At 43.7% G+C, this 20,576-nt stretch overlaps 1 pseudogene; it reads left to right on the top strand.

Moving 5' to 3' along the window:
* Positions 1–20,253: 20,253 nt before the first annotated feature.
* Positions 20,254–20,371, top strand: LOC126458821 (5S ribosomal RNA; annotated as a pseudogene).
* Positions 20,372–20,576: the final 205 nt, after the last annotated feature.

Below are 20,576 nucleotides of genomic sequence, written 5' to 3' on the forward strand. Positions count from 1 at the left end.
AGTTAGCAGAAAATATTCTGGTCTTGGATATGGATGTGGAATTTATACTAACTCACTGCAGTTTTCGCTATCAAAATCGGATATCAATAACTGTTTTTTGTTCTGGTAAATTTCATCGAAGAAATACTGAAAGTAATGAGAAGTAGCTGAAATGAGAACATCTAGAAACTTAACATCTGGAATGATGGCCACAAAGTAGATGAAGTTAAGGAATTCTGCTACCTAGGCAGCAAACCAACCAATGACGGATGGAGCCAGGAAGACATCACAAGCAGACTAGCACTGGAAAAAAGTGCATTCCTGGCCAAGAAAAGTCTACTGGCATCAAACATAGGCCTTAATTTGAAGAAGAAAATTTGGGAATGTACGTTTGGAACACAGCATTGTATGGGAGTGAAACATAAACTGCCGGACAACTGGAACAGAAGAGAATCGAAGCATTTGAGATGTGGTGCTACAGACGAACGTTGAAAATTAAGTTGACCAATAAGTTAAGAAATGAGGACGTTCTGCGCAGAATCGGAGAGAAAAAGAATATATGGAAAACACTGACAGGGAGAAGGGACAGGATGATAGGACATCTGATAAAACTTCGGGGAATGACTTTCACTTTACCGGAGGGAGCTGTAGAGGCCAAAAACTGTAGAGGAAGACAAAGACTGGAATACATACAGCAAATAATTGAGGACGTAGGCTGCAAATGCTACTCTGACATGAAGAGGTTAGCTCAGGAGAGGAATTCGTGGCGGGCCACATCAAGCCAGTCAGAAGACGGATGACTTGAAAAAAAAAAAATGTCGTAATCCGACTCCGTGTGAGCATTAGAGCAGCCACACAGCCACAACGAAGCCCAAGACCTTCATGTTCGGATTATGACTCTGGCGCATCGTACTGCATCTGTAGCAGCAAGCTGGGCAGCAGTTGGCACCGCAGTGACACAACTAACTATTACAAATCGGTTACTCCAGAAAAACTCCGAGCCAGACGCCCTATTGCGTGCATTCCGCTGACCGCTAACAACTGCCATTTGCAATTTCGGTGATGCAAACCCAGAGCTCGTTGGAGATCAGGGTGGAGGTCGTTGCGTTTTCTGATGAACATTTGTTCTGCCTCGGTTACAGTAATGACTATGTGTTGGTTAGAAAGGGCCCGTGTGAGGGCCTGCGGGCCTGCAGTCAGCATGCCTGCGTGCTACAGACACTGGACCTACACTTGGAGTTGTGGTCTGGGGCGTGATTTTCTATGCCAGCAGGATCATGGTTATCCTGGGCACCCTGACCGCGAATTTGAACGTGAAGCTGGTGATTCGACGTGTTGTGCTGCCATTCATGAACAGCATTCCAGGAGGTATTTTCCAACGGTATAACGCTCGGTCACATACCGCTGTTGTAACGCAACATGCTCTATAGAGTGTCAACATGTTACCTGGACCGGCTGGATCATCGGATCTGTCTCGTATCGAGCACATTGAGACATCATCATACGACAGTTCCAGCGTCATCCAAAAAACAACATTAACCGTTCCTGTATTGACCTACCAATTACAACAGGCATTGAACTCTGTTGCACAAACTGACATCTGGCACCTCTACAACACAATGCACGCACATTTGCATGCTAGCACTCAACATTTTGGCGTTTACACCGGTTGTTAATGTACAAATACTTCACATTTGCAATGGCTTACTTCGCGCATAACTTAACCTGTGATATTGTAATGTTAATCATTTAAATACCAGGTGTGCCGGTATGAAATGAGCGTTAAAATACAAATGTGTCGATAGGAAACATTTGTTGAGAAGGAGCCTTAATTTTGTTTGTTTGGTTGGTATGACATCTGTCAAAAACATTTAGTATACATCAAGTCATGGAACAAACAACATCACATGTTTTCATCGTGTTAACAATGTCGAATTTTGTACCATAAAGTGATGATTTGCAGAAAGCATTAATTTTTTGTTTTCATTTGAAAAAAGGTGCTGCAGAGTCGCATGGAATGCTTGTCGAGGCATATGGTGATCATGCTCTATCAGAAGCAACATGCAAAAGATGGTTTCAACGGTTCAGAAATAATGATTTTGATGTAAGAAATGAAGATCGTGGAAGACCACCAAAAAAATTCGAAGACGCCGAATTGCAAGCAATATTGGATGAAGATGATACTTTGAGTCAGACGAAAATGGCAGCAATGCTAAATGTTGTACAACAAACAATTTCTGACCTTTTGAAAGCTATGGGAAAGATCCAAAAGTGAGGAAAATGTGTGCCACATGAATTGAATGAAAGACAGAAGGAAAACGGAAAAACCATTTGTCAAATTATGCTTCAAAGACATGAAAGAAAATCAATTTTGCATCGAATTGTTACTGGCGATGAAAAATGGATTTATTTTAAGAATCCTAAACGGGAAAAATCATGTTTTAATCCGGGACAACCATCAACATCGACTGCATAACCAGATCGATTCGGCAAGAAGACAATGCTCTGTGTTTGGTGGGATCAGAAAGGTGTGGTGTATCATGAGCTTCTAAAACCCGGTGAAACTGTGAATACTAATCGCTACAGACAGCAAATGATCAATTTGAACTATGTATTGATCGAAAAAAGAAAAGCACGGGCCAGAAGACATAGCAAAATAATTTTCTTACATGACAATGCACCTGCACACAAAGCAAAACTGATTCTGGATACAATAAAAACACTTGGCTGGGAGCTGCTACCCCACCCGCAGTATTCGCGAGACTTGGCCCCTTCCGACTACCATTTTTTTTCATCAATGGGACACGCATTGGCCGAGGAACACTTCGATTCCCACGAAGAAGTCGAAATTTGGTGTCTGATTGGTTTGCTTCGAAAGACGGACATATCTTTGGCGTGGTGTCCACAAGTTGCCAGAAAGGTGGTCAAAATGTATAGAAAGCAATGGTCAGTAATTTGAAAAAATGATTTTACTTTTCAATTCAAAATTAGTGTTTCATTTTCACAAAAAGACGCTCATTTCATACCGGTACACCTGGTATGTTACCGATACCAATGTTGTCCCGAAGATCCACTACTCTACATCAATCACTTTTTAGGGTTGTGATTTTTTTCCGCCAGTGTATTATATTTGGAAAAAAAATAAGTTAAATACCGTAGAGCGTCGATTATCCGAAGTAATTGGGGGACATGGGTGTTCGGAAAACTGGTTTGTTCGGATAATTGAACTGTACATGTTTATTTGCCAAAAAGAAGTTCTGTACAGTAAATTTATTCATAAAAACAGGCATCTCTTTTAGTATTACAAAGTAACACACAAAGGCAACTTCAGTTGGAATATATAGTATGTGGCACAGTTTATTAAACAAAAATATATACATATTACATACGCATTTTGCATGAACAATACACACAGTATACAAAGTTTACCAGCCCGTGCTCGCTTTAAAGTTCAAAGGCCCTCCAAGTTTTTCGTTGAACTGCATTGCCTTCTCACACAGAATGGCACCTGAGATAGGTTCTCCTTCCGACCTCGTTTGTGTAAACTTGTAAACAGCATCATCTAGATCTGTGTTAGCGGCGAGCTTCATAGTTTTACGGCTTGTTGATCCATCAGTAGAATCAAGCATAGTTATAAAATTTGCTATGCTCGTCTTTTGTTTTTTTATATCCGTAATTGTCGACTTCCCCACCTTGTACTCATTGGATGAAGTGGTTGCAATTTCACCTTCTTTTAACCTTTTAATAATCTCGTACTTGTCCCTCATAGAAAGGACAACACGTTTACGTTTAAGCATTTTGTATCGTCAAGTTCCCTTCTTCACGCAGCAGCACAAAAGTGGTCGTTACAGAGAAAAGAAGGTGACTGCACCGTGAGATGCGCGGAGCGGGACGCCGCAACTCTAAGCTGGCGCAGCTGTTGCTGTGAACAGCTTTGATATTGCCGCTACTTCTGCTGCCAGTGCCAAACCGACAAAAATGTGCTGATTGTTGAAACACAGCGACTGGTTGCTTGGCCGGTCAGCAGCGCCTTGTGAAGGTCCCATTAGAAGCAATGTTCAGCCAGCGGTGGCCCAGTGCGGCGGCTACTGTGGGAAACTTGGTTGAAATGGCTCTGAGCTCTATGGGACTTAACATCTATGGTCATCAGTCCCCTAGAACTTAGAACTACTTAAACCTAACTAACCTACGGACATCACACACATCCATGCCCGAGTCATCACGAGGCTGGGAAACTTGGTTTGGGAGTTTGGGTGATGATGGACGGTAGGGTGGGAGAGTAACAGGTGCGAGCGAGTACACAGTTCGGTTAAGCGGTCGTTCGGTTGATCGACGTTCGGATAATGGACGCTCTACTGTACGTGTAATCCGAGAAACTTAACAGTAAATAAGTTAATTTCATGCAAATCATGTACAAAATCGGATTGCCGTATCTTCGTAACTGTAGATTTGAAGCATCTTTTACATAGTGCGTGTTTTTCACGAACTAGTGCACCTGTGTCGTGTGTCAGAGGGAAGAGCGCGGGCCGATGCTCGGCCCCGACACGTGGTAGCCTAGCGCCGTGTCCTGCCAGGTGGGCTAGGGCGGGCGCGAGCGGCTTCTGCTGCCGATCTTCGGCCGGCTCTTGTATCGACCGCGCTCGTCGCTGGACGGCAGGAGGCCGGCTGCATTGGCGTCCCGGAACTGCGGCCTCGGCTGTCTGCCACTCGCAATCCACCTGCCGAAGACGTCGCTCTGTGCGGCCGCGCCCGGGAAACCTGGGTCAAGCCGGGTTCCGCTGGGAGCAGGAGTTCTCCGCCGCACGAATTGGACCGGGCGTTTTGCGTCACCGTGGAGTAAAAGTTAAACATGTTGCGCATTCGTGTTTCCCCAGAAAATGAAACCGCAACCACATTAACTATTCAGTCCACACGTGCTCTCTGTGGAGAGTGTTCAGTCAAAGCGTTGCTACTTTAACCAAAGCGCTAAGAAAATGAGGTGACAAAAGTCAAGTGGTTCGTCGTATATCTACATCTAGATCTACATACGTACTCCGCAATCCACCATACGGGGCGTGGCGGAGGGTACCTCGTACCACAACTAGCATCTTCTCTCCCTGTTCCACTCCCAAACAAAACGAGGGAAAAATTACTGCCTATATGCCTCTGTACGAACCTTAATCTCCCTTATCTTAGCCCGCATCTCGTGGTCGTGCGGTAGCGTTCTCGCTTCCCACGCCCGGGTTCCCGGGTTCGATTCCCGGCGGGGTCAGGGATTTTCTCTGCCTCGTGATGGCTGGGTGTTGTGTGCTGTCCTTAGGTTTGTTAGGTTTAAGTAGTTCTAAGTTCTAGGGGACTTATGACCACAGCAGTTGAGTCCCATAGTGCTCAGAGCCATTTGAACCTTATCTTATCTTTGTGGTCTTTCCGCGAAATATAAGTTGACGGCAGTAAAATTGTACTGCAGTCAGCCTCAAATGCTGGTTCTCTAAATTTCCTCAGTAGCGATTCACAAAAAGAACGCCTCCTTTCCTCTAGAGACTCCCACTCGAGTTCCTGAAGCATTTCCGTAACACTCGCGCGATCATCAAACCTACCAGTAACAAATCTAGCAGCCCGCCTCTGAATTGCTTCTATGTCCTCCCTCAATCCGACCTGATAGGGATCCCAAACGCTCGGGCAGTACTCAAGAATATGCCGTATTAGTGTTTTATAAGCGGTCTCCTTTACAGATGAACCACATCTTCCCAAAATTCTACCAATGGACCGAAGACGACTAACCGCCCTCCCCACAACTGCCGTTACATGCTTGTGACACTTCATATCGCTATGCAATGTTACGCCCAAATATTTATTCGACGTGACTGTGTCAAGCGCTACACTACTAATGGAGTATTCAAACATTACAGGATTCTTTTTCCTATTTTCTGCATTAATTGAAATTTATCTATATTTAGAGTTAGCTGCCATTCTTTACACCAATCACAAATCCTGTCCAAGTCATCTTGTATCCTCCTACAGTAACTCAACGACAACTCCTTCCCGTACACCACAACATCATCAGCAAACATCCGCACATTGCTATCCGCCCTATCCAAAAGATCATTTATGTAGATAGAGAACAACCGCGAACCTACCACACTTACCTGGGGCACTCCAGATACTACCCTCAGCTACGATGAACACTCACAATCGAGGACAACGTACTGGGTTCTGCTATTCACAATAAAGTGCCTGGCAGAGGTTTCAATTAACCACCTTCAAGCTGTCTCTCTACCGTTCCACTCTCGAACGGCACGCGGGAAAAACGAGCACTTAAATTTTTCTGTGCGAGCCCTGAATTCTCTTATTTTATCGGGATGATTATTTCTCCCTATGCAGGTGGGTGCCAGCGGAATGTTTTCGCAATCGGAGGAGAAAACTGGTGATTGAAATTCCATTAGAAGATCCCGTCGCATCGAAAAACGCCTTTGTATTAATGATTGCCACTCCAATTCACGTATCATGTCTGTGACACTATCTCCACTACTTCGCGATAATACAAAACGAGCTGCCCCTCTTTGTACTTTTTCGATGTCATCCGTCAGTCCCACCTGATGCGGATCCCACACCGCACAGAAATACTCCGGAATAAGGCGGACGAGCGTGGTGTAAGCAGTCTCTTTAGTAGACCTGTCGCACCTTCTACTCGTAAGTGTTCTGCCAACGAATCGCAGTCTTTGGTTTGCTCTACCCACAATATTATCTATGTGATCGTTCCAATTTATATTATTTGTAATTGTAATCTCTAAGTATTTGGCTGAATTCACAGCCTTCAGATTTGTGTGACTTATCGCATAATCGAAATTTAGCTGATTTCTTTTAGTACTCATGTGAGTAACTTCACACTTTTCTTTATACAGGGTCAATTACCACTTTTCGCACCACACAGATATCTAAATGATTGTGCAAGTCGTTTTGTTCATGTGATTACTTTACAAGACGGTAAATGACAGCATCATCTGCAAACAATCTAAGACGGCTTCTCAGATTGTCTCCTATGTCGTTAATATAGATCAGGAACAATAGAGGGACTATAACACTTCCTTTCGGGAACGCCGGATATTACTTCTGTTTTACTCGATGACTTTCCGTCTATTACTTCGAACTGTGACATTTCTGTCAGGAAACCACGAATCCAGTCGCACAACTGAGGCTATACTCCGTAGGCAAGCAGTTTGGTTAGAAGACGCTTGTGAAGAGCAGTGTCGAAAGCCTTCTGGAAATCTAAAAATATGGAATAAATTTGACTTCCCCTGTCGACAGCACTATTACTTCATTGGTATAAAGAGCTAGTTGTGTTTCACAAGAAAGATGTTTTCTCAAACCGTGCTACGTGTCAACAAATCGTTTTCTTCGAGGTACTTCATAACATTCGAATACAACATATGTTCCAAAACCCTACTACAAATCGACGTTAGCGATATAGGCCTGTAATTCAGCGGATTATTCCTACTTTCCTTTTTGGGTATTGGTGTGACTTGAGCAATTTTCCAGTCTTTAGGTACGTCGGGTGCAGGAGTTTGTGCACAATTGACTGCTCGATTATATCCCATAAATGCTGGACTGGAGTAATGTCGGGCGATCTGGGTGGCCAACCGAATAGTCCAGAATGATCGTCAAACCAATCGCGAACAATTGTGGCCCAGAGACATGGCGTATTGTCATCTATAAAAATTCCACCATTCTTTGAGAACATGAAGTCCATGAATTGTCGCACATGGTCTCCAAGTAGCCGAATATGGCCATTTCCAATCAACGATCGGTTCTTTTTGACCCTGCCATCAACTCATACTGACTGAAATCAGGACTCAACTGACCAGTTTACCAGTTGTCTAGGATCCAACCGATATAGTCACGAGCCCACGAGAGGCGCTGCAAGCGATATCATGCTGTTAGCAAACGCACTCGCGTCAGTCGTCTGCTGCCATAGCCTTTCAACGCCCAAATTTCGTTGCACTGTCTTATAGGATACGTTCGTCGTACGTCCCACATTGATTTCTGCGATTATCTCTCTCAATGTTGCTTGTTTGCTAGCACTGACAACTCTGCGCAAACACCGTTGCTCTCGGTCGTTAAGTGAAGGCCGCCGGCCACTGCGTTTTCCGGGGTGTGAGGTGATGTCTGAGATTTGGTGTTCTCGGCACACTCTTGACACTGTGTACCGCAGAATATTGAATTCCGAAACGATTTCCGAAATCGAAGGTCCCATGCGTCTACCTCACAACCACCATTCCGCTTTCAAAGTCTGTTAATTCCCGGCGAGCGGCCATAATCACATTTGACACCTTTTCGCACGAATCACCTGAGTGTAAATGACAGCTCCACCATAGCAATGCCTTTTTATATCTTGAACACGCGATGCTACCGTCATCTGTGTATGTGCGTATCGCTATGACACCTCGATGTCTGCTGTACGGTACTGATAGATCATATAGCAGAGAAAAATAAGAAACTCCTGCGTTTACAGAGAGCTAAACATATAATGAACGACGAAGAAGACGACTGTCCGGTTTTTTCTTCTGTCACCTCTGAGAGCTGTACCTATTTTCACTGTACATGGTACATGCGCTACATCACCTTGCACTTACGCTTATTGCTTGGAGTATAAAACAGTACGCTGCTGTTTCGCACTGCGTTCCTTTTCGTTATAAAAACTGATACTGTGCAGTCGCATGTTCTTCTTGCCCGTAGAATTACTGGCCGTAGTTTTATCTTTCACTCAGAGTTCTCGTCAAGTTGTGTAATGCACTAGACAGACTCCCCAAATCCTATTCGTTAATGTTGTTCCAAAACAGTCGATTTTCACATGGAAGAGCAATAGCTGTTTTTCCTCGTACCATAATCTAGAATTATAAAAATAAATATTATCTAGCTCTATCTCTGTTTCGAAGCGTTTCTTCTGACATATTTTCTAACGTTGTCTTTTAAGGTGTCTTGTGATTTTCGCACGTGTGATATAATCCTTTTATACGGAGTAGTGATTGTCGTTATAAGAGTTTAAAAAACCTTCTGACGGTTTCAAGAGACTTCGCATGTCATTTAGTATTAACTCTAGTGTTGGCCGATAGAGCAGCCATGATTTTACAATAAAAGTGCATTGCCCATTAATGAACGGAAATTTTACAGATCATATGTGAGGTAAGCGTTCGCTTGTAGCGAAATTAACCTGACAATAAACTGTGTTCAAAAAGTGATGCGACTGGTTAAAAATGAATATGAATTTACACTGTTTGAATACATGCAAGTAGGACTGACTAGAGGCAACATAACAGCCAACTACGCTAAACAAGTTATCTGTGTGACAAAATATATAAAGCACCCATGAGACGTGGTCAGATGTCGACGCAACTTCGTACACATACGCATCATCGGCGTGTATTGTGACGTATATGCAACCAATATGTAACGTAACGTATATGCAACCAATACATAACGTAACTACAAGAAATGTGCCTGTGTTCGTAAGTGAAAATGGACTTGATAGGCACTCTGAGCTATCAACAATCAAAATATAATCTGCATAACACCGTGTGCGTTTTTATTAAATGTCTGTTTCACTGTCGTTTAAGCCCTCAGTCGATCGTTACATGAAAAAACTTAAAATTTACATTTGGATAATCTATCTGACTGCGTATTTGAATATAGAAAAGTAAAGGAACAAATGAACCTGTAACAATGGATACCTAATCCATCTGACTGCGATTTTGATTAAGAATTTACAAGTGATACAGAATCTGCCTTGTGCAACGGAATGTGCTGTACGAGAGTACATGACGTGTTGTGGTGTGTCAATGTCTCTGTTTGTCCCTGAGAATTGTACTCACCTCTTTAAATGGCTGCCTTTTTCCATGTCGTTTACAGTAATTCGAAGCAGCATGCAGCAGCAGCGGCGAAAGCTTAATGTTACTTAGAATGAATTTAACAGAAAGAAGTTTTCTTTGGTACTGTTAACTACTAAATAACTTTTGAGAAGGGATTTCGACGATTAAGTCTATTTAAAAAATTCAGAAACCGTCATGACCAAGTATAAAGAATGGCGAAGTGTCTCACAATGACCGTATAAGTATCAATAATGGAAGAGAGCCAGATTAACAAATTATTTCAATTCCAAAGTTACATTAACATTTAATAACTACAGCATATTTATGAATGGGATGTGTAGAATGATTATTATTATTTGGAGGATAAAGAGGCTTCTTTCGCTGACAAGCAAAACGTGGGATTATTGCAAACTCGGACTAACAATCACGAGCCTAACCTTGCAGTTCCTTTTGCGCTGTGCTTGGGAATTTTACCTTGAATTCCAACCGTAGTTAAGTCATCTAAATCTCCCTTGGCTATATAAATAAAATCAGGCCTTGAGTGTGGTAAGATCTGCCATCACCGACGTGAGGGCACCGTGACACGTCTTCTGTCTCCGAGCTCTCGACCGACACTGCTACTTCCACTCTCGCAGACAGACCTCGTCTCACAACAATGCTTAGAATTGCGCTCCCATGTTTCGCCCTCAGATTGTTACTATCGATAACTAAGTGCATAGACAATGCAAAGAATAGCGTTAAACTGGCTATATTGTTTCCAATGTAATGGAGAATTCTTACACACTCCTTACAGTATGTAAATTATTAGAGCTGCATTTCTCTCCGGCAAGTATAACAATCACAAAAGTGTGCAGCATAAAATAGTGCGCTTCTGTTTGGTGCAGCATAAAAACTGATACTCTGATGCAGCATCTTCTTTGTGCTCAAACAATTAGTGGTCGCAGTTTTTGCTGTTTACTGTTCTTAAGGGCCTGAGCACCGCCAGGCGTCCAGTGATAACTGTGAATGACATGGACATACTGCATACTAGTGTGAGACAGCGTTATCAGCATATGTCTGTATGAAAGGGAACTCATTGTGTGTCTCCGTTTGACCGACTGTTCGTAGCGTGCAGTACCCAGATTTGTCGGCATTCTTATGTGACAGTGGCTTGATGTTGGACTGCCTGGGAATCTGAGGCCAGGCATGCTCGTCCGATTATGTCTGACAGCTATCTATTGTGCACCAAGTACATCGTAACTGACATGCTGCTGACTCATTGCAACGTTCTGTGACATCCCGCATCTTTGACCGGAGACTAGTAGCAGCCATACTCAGGAATTGCCGTTCAATGTATAGGTTACCGGTAACACAACAACGCAAACGCACTACAGTTCTAGTGGTGTCGCATCTACATCTACATCTACATCTACACCTACATTTATACTCCGCAAGCCACACAACGGTGTGTGGTGGAGGGCACTTTACGTGCCACTGTTATTACCTCCGTTTCCTGTTCCAGTCGCGTATGGTTCGCGGGAAGAACGACTGCCGGAAAGCCTTCGTGCGCGCTCTTATCTCTCTTATTTTACATTCGTGATCTCCTCGGGAGGTATAAGTAGGAGGAAGCAATATATTCGATACCTCATTCAGAAACGAACCCTCTCGAAACCTGGACAGCGAGCTACACCGCGATGCCGGGCGCCTCTCTCGCAGAGTCTGCCACTTGAGTTTGCTAAACATCTCAGTAACGCTATCACGCTTAACAAATAACCCTGTGACGAAACGCACCGCTAACACGAACTAACAACCCCTCTCTGCTGGCTGGTGAATTGAGGCCGCAACAGTGGCCGTCAGGATGAGAGTCAGTGGTGCTTAAACAGCCGAATGATCAGTATGTCTGGCCTATCGGGCGCTAGTTGAGTGGTACTATCGAGATTCAGAATGGCGTTCGGTGCAGTCTTCGGGAACTCATCCATTCCATTTTCGCATGACAGCCGTGGGAACCTAGCCAACGTGACCAGCAGTAACGCTGAAGCGTAATCTCGAGTATGCCGCTATCATATCGCTGTCAAATTCCGACACGTGCTACACAGTTCTTCACTTTACGCGATGCGTATCACGATCTCGTCACAAACAGCTAATACTCAAAGGCAATTTCTGAATGAGAAATTTGCTTGCGCTAATATGGGATTCCTGTCAGGTGATCTGGGTGGCAAAATCATTCTTTCGAATTGTCCAGAATGTTCTTCAAACTAATCGCGAACAACTGTGGCCCAGTAACATGGCGAATTCCCTTCCATAAAAATTCCGTCGTTTTTGGAACATGATGCCCTTGAATTGCTGCAAATGGTCCCCACGTAGCCGAACGTATTTCCAGACAATCATCGGTTCAGTTTGGCCAGAGGACACATTCCATTCCATGTAAACACAGGCCACACCATTACGGAGTCACCACCAGCTCGCACAGTACCTTGTTGACAACCTGGATCCACGGTTTCGTGGGGTCTGCGCCACACACGATCTCTACCATTAGCTCTAACCAAGTGAAATCGGGAATCATTCGACCAGGCTACGGTTTTTCAGTCGTCTAGGGTCCAACCGATATGGTCACGAGCCCACGAGAGGCACCGAAAGTGATGTCATGCTGTTAGCAAAGGCACTCGCGCCAGTCATCTTCTGCCGTAACACATTAACGTCAAATTCGCCGCATTGCAATTACGGATACGTTCGTCCTACGTCCCACATTCACTTCTGCGGTTATTTCACGCAGCTTTGCTTGTCTGTTAGCTCTGACAACTCTGCGTAAACACCGCTGTTCTCGATCCTTAAGAGAAGGCCGTCGGTCATTGCGTGGTCCGTGGTGAGAAGTAACGCCTGTCATTAGATATTCTCGGCACACTCTTGACACTGTGTGTCTGTGAGTACTGAATTTTTTAACGATTTCCGAAACTGAACGTCTCCCGCGTCTAGCTCCGACTACAATATCGCGATCAAAGTCTGTTAGTTCCCGCCGTGCGGCCATAATCACGTCGGCAACCTTTTCACGTGAATCTCCCGAGAACAAATGACAAATCCTTTTGTACGTGATACTACCTCCATCTGTATAAGTACATAACGCTATGCCATAACCTTCCTCACCTCGGTGTATATTCAGAGATCGCTGGAGAAGACCCAGCAATGGAGAAGAAAGTCTAAGTAAGTTAGACTGTATATGGACCCATTCTAATCGGAGACTCTGGCAGTCAATCGTATTATTGCAGGACTCTGGAAGGTTGTTGCCTGGATGACAAACCCGTCCCTGAAATGGAAACAATACCGAACCTTTTCATCTTGATCTAACTTGAGATTAATGTCTGACCTTCTAGTACAGTCCTATTGGATCCTTGTAGCGGCGCGTAACTTCTGTTTGGTTAGCGTAACGGCAGTAATTGCCTTCAGCCACGGAGCTGCTGGATGTGCATTCCAGTAACTTGCTCTGTGGACCTTTCGGCTTACGAGGGATGGTATGAATATTCGGTTTACCACGAAGGACTTAGAGGTTATGGGTTCGTAGAAGTCGAGATGAGTAGAGGCGAAGTACTGACAGGGATATGCCAAGGATGGGGAAGGAAATCAGCCGTAGCCTTGTTTTCCTCACGCTCATTAAGCAGACATGGGGAAACTAAATGAGCCGGAAATGAGCTCTTTGTGTAAACTTCGCGTGAACTTACTCAGCCAACGGTGTATTCTTTAATTAGTACATAATCTTGTCACCGCACTACCGTAGATTCTCGCGGATTGTACAGTGCGTTTCGTAATGGTTCGGAAACAGGGAAATTATACATAATTTCCTTACCATACTGCACAGTCCAATCCTAAAAATAATAATTCTCTTAAGAAAAATGAAATAATGATCAGTTTTGATGAAGATAGTCGTTCGGGCTTTGTTTTGGTATTTTTTCCTAACTGTATTCTGTTTGCCTGATTTCGATGGATGTGCCCAGGAATTTATCTGACCGCTGACGGTTTCACTCTAGTTCAGACGCGTGAGTCAGCTGGTGCATTTACAGCCCGATAATTTTTGTTACCGATATCTCTCGAGAACTTCTGATAAATTGATCCATTAAATTAATACTTCTTACGGACGCAAATCCAGTGTCGCATCGTACTGAGTAGTTTCTGCCTTGCAGTCTAAACAGACTCGGTTAACGGCTACAGTTTTTATTTAGAACGTTGCGACCGTGAAATGCATCGCAACAAACGTTGATGATGGAGACTGTGCACTACTTCCATTTCTTCAACACGGATGTGAAGGCAGTGACTGCATGAAACAATCAAAACTGTATGTATCATAATGAACAATTGGTTACTTGTGAAATTAACATTTAATTTAAACGTATTACAATCTTCTTTGAAACAATAAGTGGCAATCGTCGTAGAAAAGTCATTTTTCCGCCCCATGAACTACATGTGCAACAGCGTTGTGGTATTCATAAACAATAGAACGATAGCATGAACAGTGAAAATATGAACACGAGATACTAGGTGAATGTGATAAACGGAAGAAAACGTTGTACACACTTCCTCAGAATATTTGTGATGTTGTTATCAGACAGTCGCCCAGATGAGCCAAGAAACTAATACATAAATTCCAAAACTGGGTTAAAACTTTCCGTCGTAAGGTATATGAGATTTCCCTCAGAAAAAAAATAGACTTGAACTTAGCTTTGAAGTTAATGTTTTCAGAAACTTATTTTCGTTCGTAATGCTGGAGTCTATTTAGGACTAAGGGAAATGAAACGTTCCTATTTCAGCCAAAACAGTACAGCTACGCAATATATTTCATCATTTACGGAAAAGTTAACATAGGGTAGTATGACAAATTTTCACTTAGTTATATGTCAGCCAACCTGTTAGGCAAGGCTTCTTCCGCATAATTCTTTCTGTCGTCTGATTAAATTCTTCCCCTTTCTGTAGAGAAGTGTGAATCATGTATTGCAGCGTAAAAGAAACCATTTCCGCGAGCGGTCGTCGACTTTCAGAGTAATCTTTACGTCCAGCTTTGTTGGGAGCTTTAGCTCTCTCTCTCTCTCTCTCTCTCTCTCTCTCTCTCTCTGTGTGTGTGTGTGTGTGTGTGTGTGTGTGTGTGACCGCACGCAAGTGAAAGCGAAAGCACCAGGCGCACAGCAAACATATTATGACCGCTGAATGAAGCGGACCTTTGTGCACGTCTCCAGATCCGGAGCCTTTCTTTGGGTAAAGCTGGAGTGCAGAATAAAAGAGAACACAACAGAACCTACAGCTTCTTCTGAAAAACGGCGTCTGGAAACTACTACAAATCCCCTTATAATGGGTTGTGTCTTTTGTGGAACTCTTCATAACAAGTGACTTAGGAAAACATCGCCCTTCGTCAGTGTGCCGTGGGATGGGTAGTAAGTGTCAAACAGAGTACCAATGTAATCTATCAACTGTCTGTCTTCACATCGATGTCAAAAAGGAAATATTTACCAAACAATATCAGAGCGTATTTGCAGACTTTAACGACTATGATAGTTCACTAAAGAAACTTCCGGTTACTTGCTCGTTTTTTGTGACTGAAGTAGAGAACACCATTAAACGCTTTCACTAGAATCGAACGGGTTATTACGTGCAGATGGAATCACTGCAATACGTGTAGAGTAAACGGTATTTTCTGTACTTATACTATATTCACTTGTATTTTATAGTGAGAGAATGAAACTCACATATGAATAAGGGGTATAGGAGACTAATCCTAACGCAAGATTGTTATTATTTTGTAAGTGGTAAGTCTCTCATAGTAAGCATTATTACGTTAATAACTAATACAGTACCAGGATTAGAACAGATAAATGCTATGGAGGTTGTAATGGGGTTTGTTTTAGAATAGGGAGCTACAGAAGATTACATTAACTAACAGTTCCAACACCTTAGGAAACAAAGGTAATACGGACATGATCGTATGGGATAACTGTTTAACAAAAGTGCTCACACAAACAGTGAAGGATTTTGTAGATGTGAAGAAAGAAGAAGAGTCGAAATCTCAAATGCAACACGGCAACTAGTAAACAGAAGGTGGCAGTTCGAAGCTAACCATTATACGATAATTACAGAATATACTGAATTAAACATAAATGTTTCGAAAAGCCTTCAAAAATTGCGAATAAATACAATGAAAATATGTGGCTGAAGCTACAGCCATTATTCGTGAAACACCTGACCGTCTTAGGCAATCATTAGCACGCGGATGCATGTGATTCCGTTCTCTCCTACGCTAAATGCTTACAGAGAGTCCACTGTAAGACCGATGCGATGCAAATGTTTTTGGAAACAGTCCGTGACTGAAGTTCAGGCTCTCTATGGGGGTTCTGCACCTCCTCGACCATGGGAGATTGTGATTACTCATGACGAATTCTCCCCTACTTCTGGAGGACTCCTGTTATTTCTTATTCTCCACTTGCTGGCTGTATATCTAGTGTTTCGGCAGCCGAAATTCCAAAGCTAATAATGTCTTCACAGCGGTGGTGTACTCAAGGGTAACTATGAGCCAATTTTATACCTCTTAATGCCGCAACGCCCCTTTATGTGGCAGAAGCTAACCTACTGCTAACAGTTGTGAAATAATGTGTTTCGTACGCAGAGGGGTCCCTACCCCTCCTGCAGTATTCATGTGAGTAAATACCGATCTGGAATGAATATGATTAGTGATTCTCCCATTGTTACTAAGAATTCTGCAAAATATTTAGGTGGCTATCAGCTACACCGTAAGAATAACGATGGCCGACGAACGCAAGAGATTTCTTTGTAATTAGTTGTGTAACACCGGTAGACGCCTCTACATCTCTCTTCGTTTATCCAGTGCTTTTTCTTAGATCCCGTATATATATTTTGTGGAAGAGTTGGCTTGAAAATAAGCAAACACTTCGGCATTAATTTGTTGGCACGATACTAACAGTCATAGGATAAAACGTTCCAACAATAAGATAAACATAGTGAATTGTTTTAGTATTCTAAAAAAAAGGCGAAAAATAAAATACTCAAAAGTTAATATTGAGTACGGAGAGTTACGACGTTCCACAAATTCTTGTGATCTTCCTGAAGAGCCTACCTCGAGGGCACGCCAGGTACAGAGCAGCCCAGGTTTTTTCCCTGCTTGGACGCCTTAGCTAATATTTGTTTAGATATAAATATTTTGGTGCTAGTTGCTTAACCAATGATGACTGCTAATCTTCCAGATATTTACACTGATAATACAAAACTGCTAAATACGGCATTGCTTCACTTTTGGTACCTACCGATTCTGTGTCGTTGGAGAAAGCTAAATTCTCGAAGGTGTGTAGTACCAGTTGTCTACTCATAGGGCCCACAATTCCTGTAAATTGTGTGCCGATGGTGTGTGTCTGCTGAGCTGCAGTCTGATAGTATTTCTGGTGTCTTCCTTTGGGTACAGGTCGGGCTAATCTCGTAGCCAACACACCAAACTGATTGCACTATCATGTTCCTGAAACCACTATAGCACGATTCTGACCTTGAGATGCGAACAGTAATCCAGCTGGAAAGTGCCATCATTGTCGGGGAAGACATCATGCATGATGTGATGCATGTGTTCCGCAGTAATGTTCAAGTAGTCAGAAGCTGTTATTGAGCCTCTGATTAGAACCAATTGTTATGTGAAAGCGCAGATAGATGTTCTCCGTAGCTCAACACTGTCGCCACCAGCGTAGTTCAAATGGTTCAAATGGCTCTGAGCACTATGGGACTTAACTTCTGAGGTCTTCAGTCCCCTAGAACGTAGAACTACTTAAACCTAACTGACCTAAGGACATCAGACATATCCATGCCCAAGGCAGGATTCGAGCCTGCGACCGTAGCGGCCACGCGGTTCCAGACTATAGCGCCTAGAACCGCACGGCCACTTCGGCCGGCACCAGCGTAGTGCATGTTATGCTGAAAGCAGCCGATCACCTGGATGGTGACGAACAGGAAAGCAGCCATAGATCTGGTGCAATAAGAAACGTCTGAATCAGGTTACTCGGTATTAATTGATCTATAGTCCATTGTCGATGACCCTGTGCCCAATTATGTTGTAACTTATGATATCGTTAAGCCAACGTGGGAATACTTAGGGATCATCTGCTGCAGAGTCCTATGATCAACAATGTGCTCTTAACGCCGTGCCCCAAAACACTTCGCCTGCATCAACATTATACTCACCATCCTTAAACCACTCTCCTACACGACAGTAGCACGCGAGCAGCCGAACTGCTTCTCCGTGTCTGAGATACTCGTTCCCAGCCACTGGTCCGCAACAATATGCCTTTATGTGAGTGGCGGTTCTCATTTGCGGCCCAATCGCCACTAGCATCATTCTTCCTTCGTCTCTGCTCGGCTTATATACTTTCCATATTGCATCTCGTGCCGGCAGCTCCACCAGGCGGTATTCAGTCTCGCCATGGGCTGTGGCCGTAATGTTTTGCTTCATTAGTGTATATGGCTGACATACCATGAAGAGTTGCCCCGCCAGACGAATAGTTGTGATTCACTAGCCTCAGCATGCAGAGTGAGGCAGAGGCTTTTCCTTTAGACAACTCTGGATCCGTTTATACCACGATGGTGGATGGCGTCGAACGCATTTAATCATGATCGTCTTGGTGATAAGTACGCCTGGCATCCATAATCCACCTTACGCTACCTGAAACTGGAATTACTGGGCTCGAGTAGTTCTTCGAGATATGTGGCTGAATCACTTAAAAATGTTAAGCACTTTGAGAGACAGTGCTTTCATATCACGAGAGCTTCTTGCGCATAACGTGGCCCTCCTCTCACACTCATAAATATGTCTCAGTCCTAGTGTCAGCAGTGATACAAGTCAAGGATAGGGAATGAATTTGACTACGTACGTTCAAGGGAAATATCAAGGCATTTGCCTTACGCGACCTGAAAGAATCGTGCTAAACCTAAATCTGAATGGGCCAGTGGGGATTCTAACTACTGTCCTAGTGAATTCGAGTTTGGTGTTTCACCACTGTACTACATCGTTTGATCGAAAACTTGGATCTAGGCCATTCCTTCAATATCTTTAATGTCTACTGCAACTGATGCGCTGTAGTTGCTGGGTGTGGGGACGAGGGTCTCTGCAAATAAAGAACACTACACTTTCTCGATTGTCGTGGACGTTGCGCTGTTACAGGTCTACACAGAAGAGGATATACTCCTAGTACGCTTCCCTGTGAGATGTCCGACGTTTGCTCAAACCTGTCTGACAGCAACATAGTATTTGTAATTGCGCCATGCCGGGAAAGTATAAAGATCAGTAGTTGTCCCCGCAAACCCCATTAACGGAGTTGTCGAGGATGTTATGCCTCCAAGTGGTACCGTACAAATTCTATAGATGGAAAAGACTCCTATAGGATGTTATCTGCTCAGGAAAGCCTGCTCTAAAATCATCTTTGCAGGACCAGTCTATTTTTGCTATAATGCAACTTCCTGGAACCGCATAGAAAGCTACGAAGGAAATACCTTGATTCTTCAAAACCAAATAAAAAAAAAATACCGGTGGATGTCGCATGCCGTAAGTATTGGAAACTGTGCGGTAGACTCTAGTGGTCTCCTGGGTCCTACCCACTGAGCTGGTACAGTCTGGTGTTCGTATGCTTGCAAATTCCTGGTATAGTACAACGGTGTGACAAGTTTATAACAATAAAAAATTACCATACGTTGCACGAAAGCAAGGAAAAATTTAATCAGTAAACTGTGCTATTTTTTCCGGTTACAGTTTAAGTTATCTGTAGGTTTAGACACGATGTGCGCCACACATATTACGTGTGTAGCCGCAACTCTGCTCGTGTGAAGCACATTTTATAACAGAGGAGCCTAATGATTCCCCAGTGTAATAAACGGCACTTCACATTAGTTCCAGGCAAATTCACAGCCTTTTCTACAGTAATGTGGAGATTATCTTCGGTCCGGTACACACAATAATTCCGGCTGACAGTTCCATTAAGTTCGAATTGCGATTCATCCGACCAAACAGTCCTACCAGTAAATCCAGTTTCTCATGTAACCATCACCTGAATCCATTCATAAAATTGTACCCAGTGGTTTAGATCGTAGTATTTCAACTGTTGCTCCAGCATTCAGATAAAATTACGCAAACTGATCCTGTTCACAGAGTGTGTTGCGCACTACTGTACAAGAAAGTAGCGAAACTGGCAGCTCGAGGGACAAATGTTGAAGATACCCCATCCACCTATTTTGCATGCTTCCACCACAAGTAGCGGACGCCATTAGTCCACGTTTGTCGAGTTAAACGCGGCTACCTATGCAATTGCAAAGTCGTGCCGGCAAGATGAATTAAGTTGTGTGTTGCCATTTTACCCTGTTGACGACAGATGTTCGTTGAGCTGTCGTTGCTTCCTAAGATGCTACATGAATAGCACCTGTGTCAGAATTCGCCAACGGCCTTGCCGCAGTGGTAACACAGGTTCCCGTCAGATCACCGAAGTTAAGCGCTGTCGGGATGGGGTAGCACTTGGATGGGTGACCATCCGATCTGCCGAGCGCTGTTGGCAAACGGGATGCACTCAGCCCTTGTGAGGCAAACGGAGGAGCTACTTGATTGAGAAGTAGCGGCTCCGGTCTCGTAAACTGACATACGGCCGGGAGAGCGGCGTGCTGACCGCATGCCCCTCCATATCCGCATCCAGTGGCGCCTGTGGTCTGAGGATGACACGGCGGCCGGTCGGTACCGTTGGGCCTTCATGGCCTGTTCGGGAG

Source organism: Schistocerca serialis, chromosome 2 (assembly GCF_023864345.2).
Source record: "Schistocerca serialis cubense isolate TAMUIC-IGC-003099 chromosome 2, iqSchSeri2.2, whole genome shotgun sequence".
Classification (NCBI taxonomy): Eukaryota; Metazoa; Arthropoda; class Insecta; order Orthoptera; family Acrididae; genus Schistocerca; species Schistocerca serialis.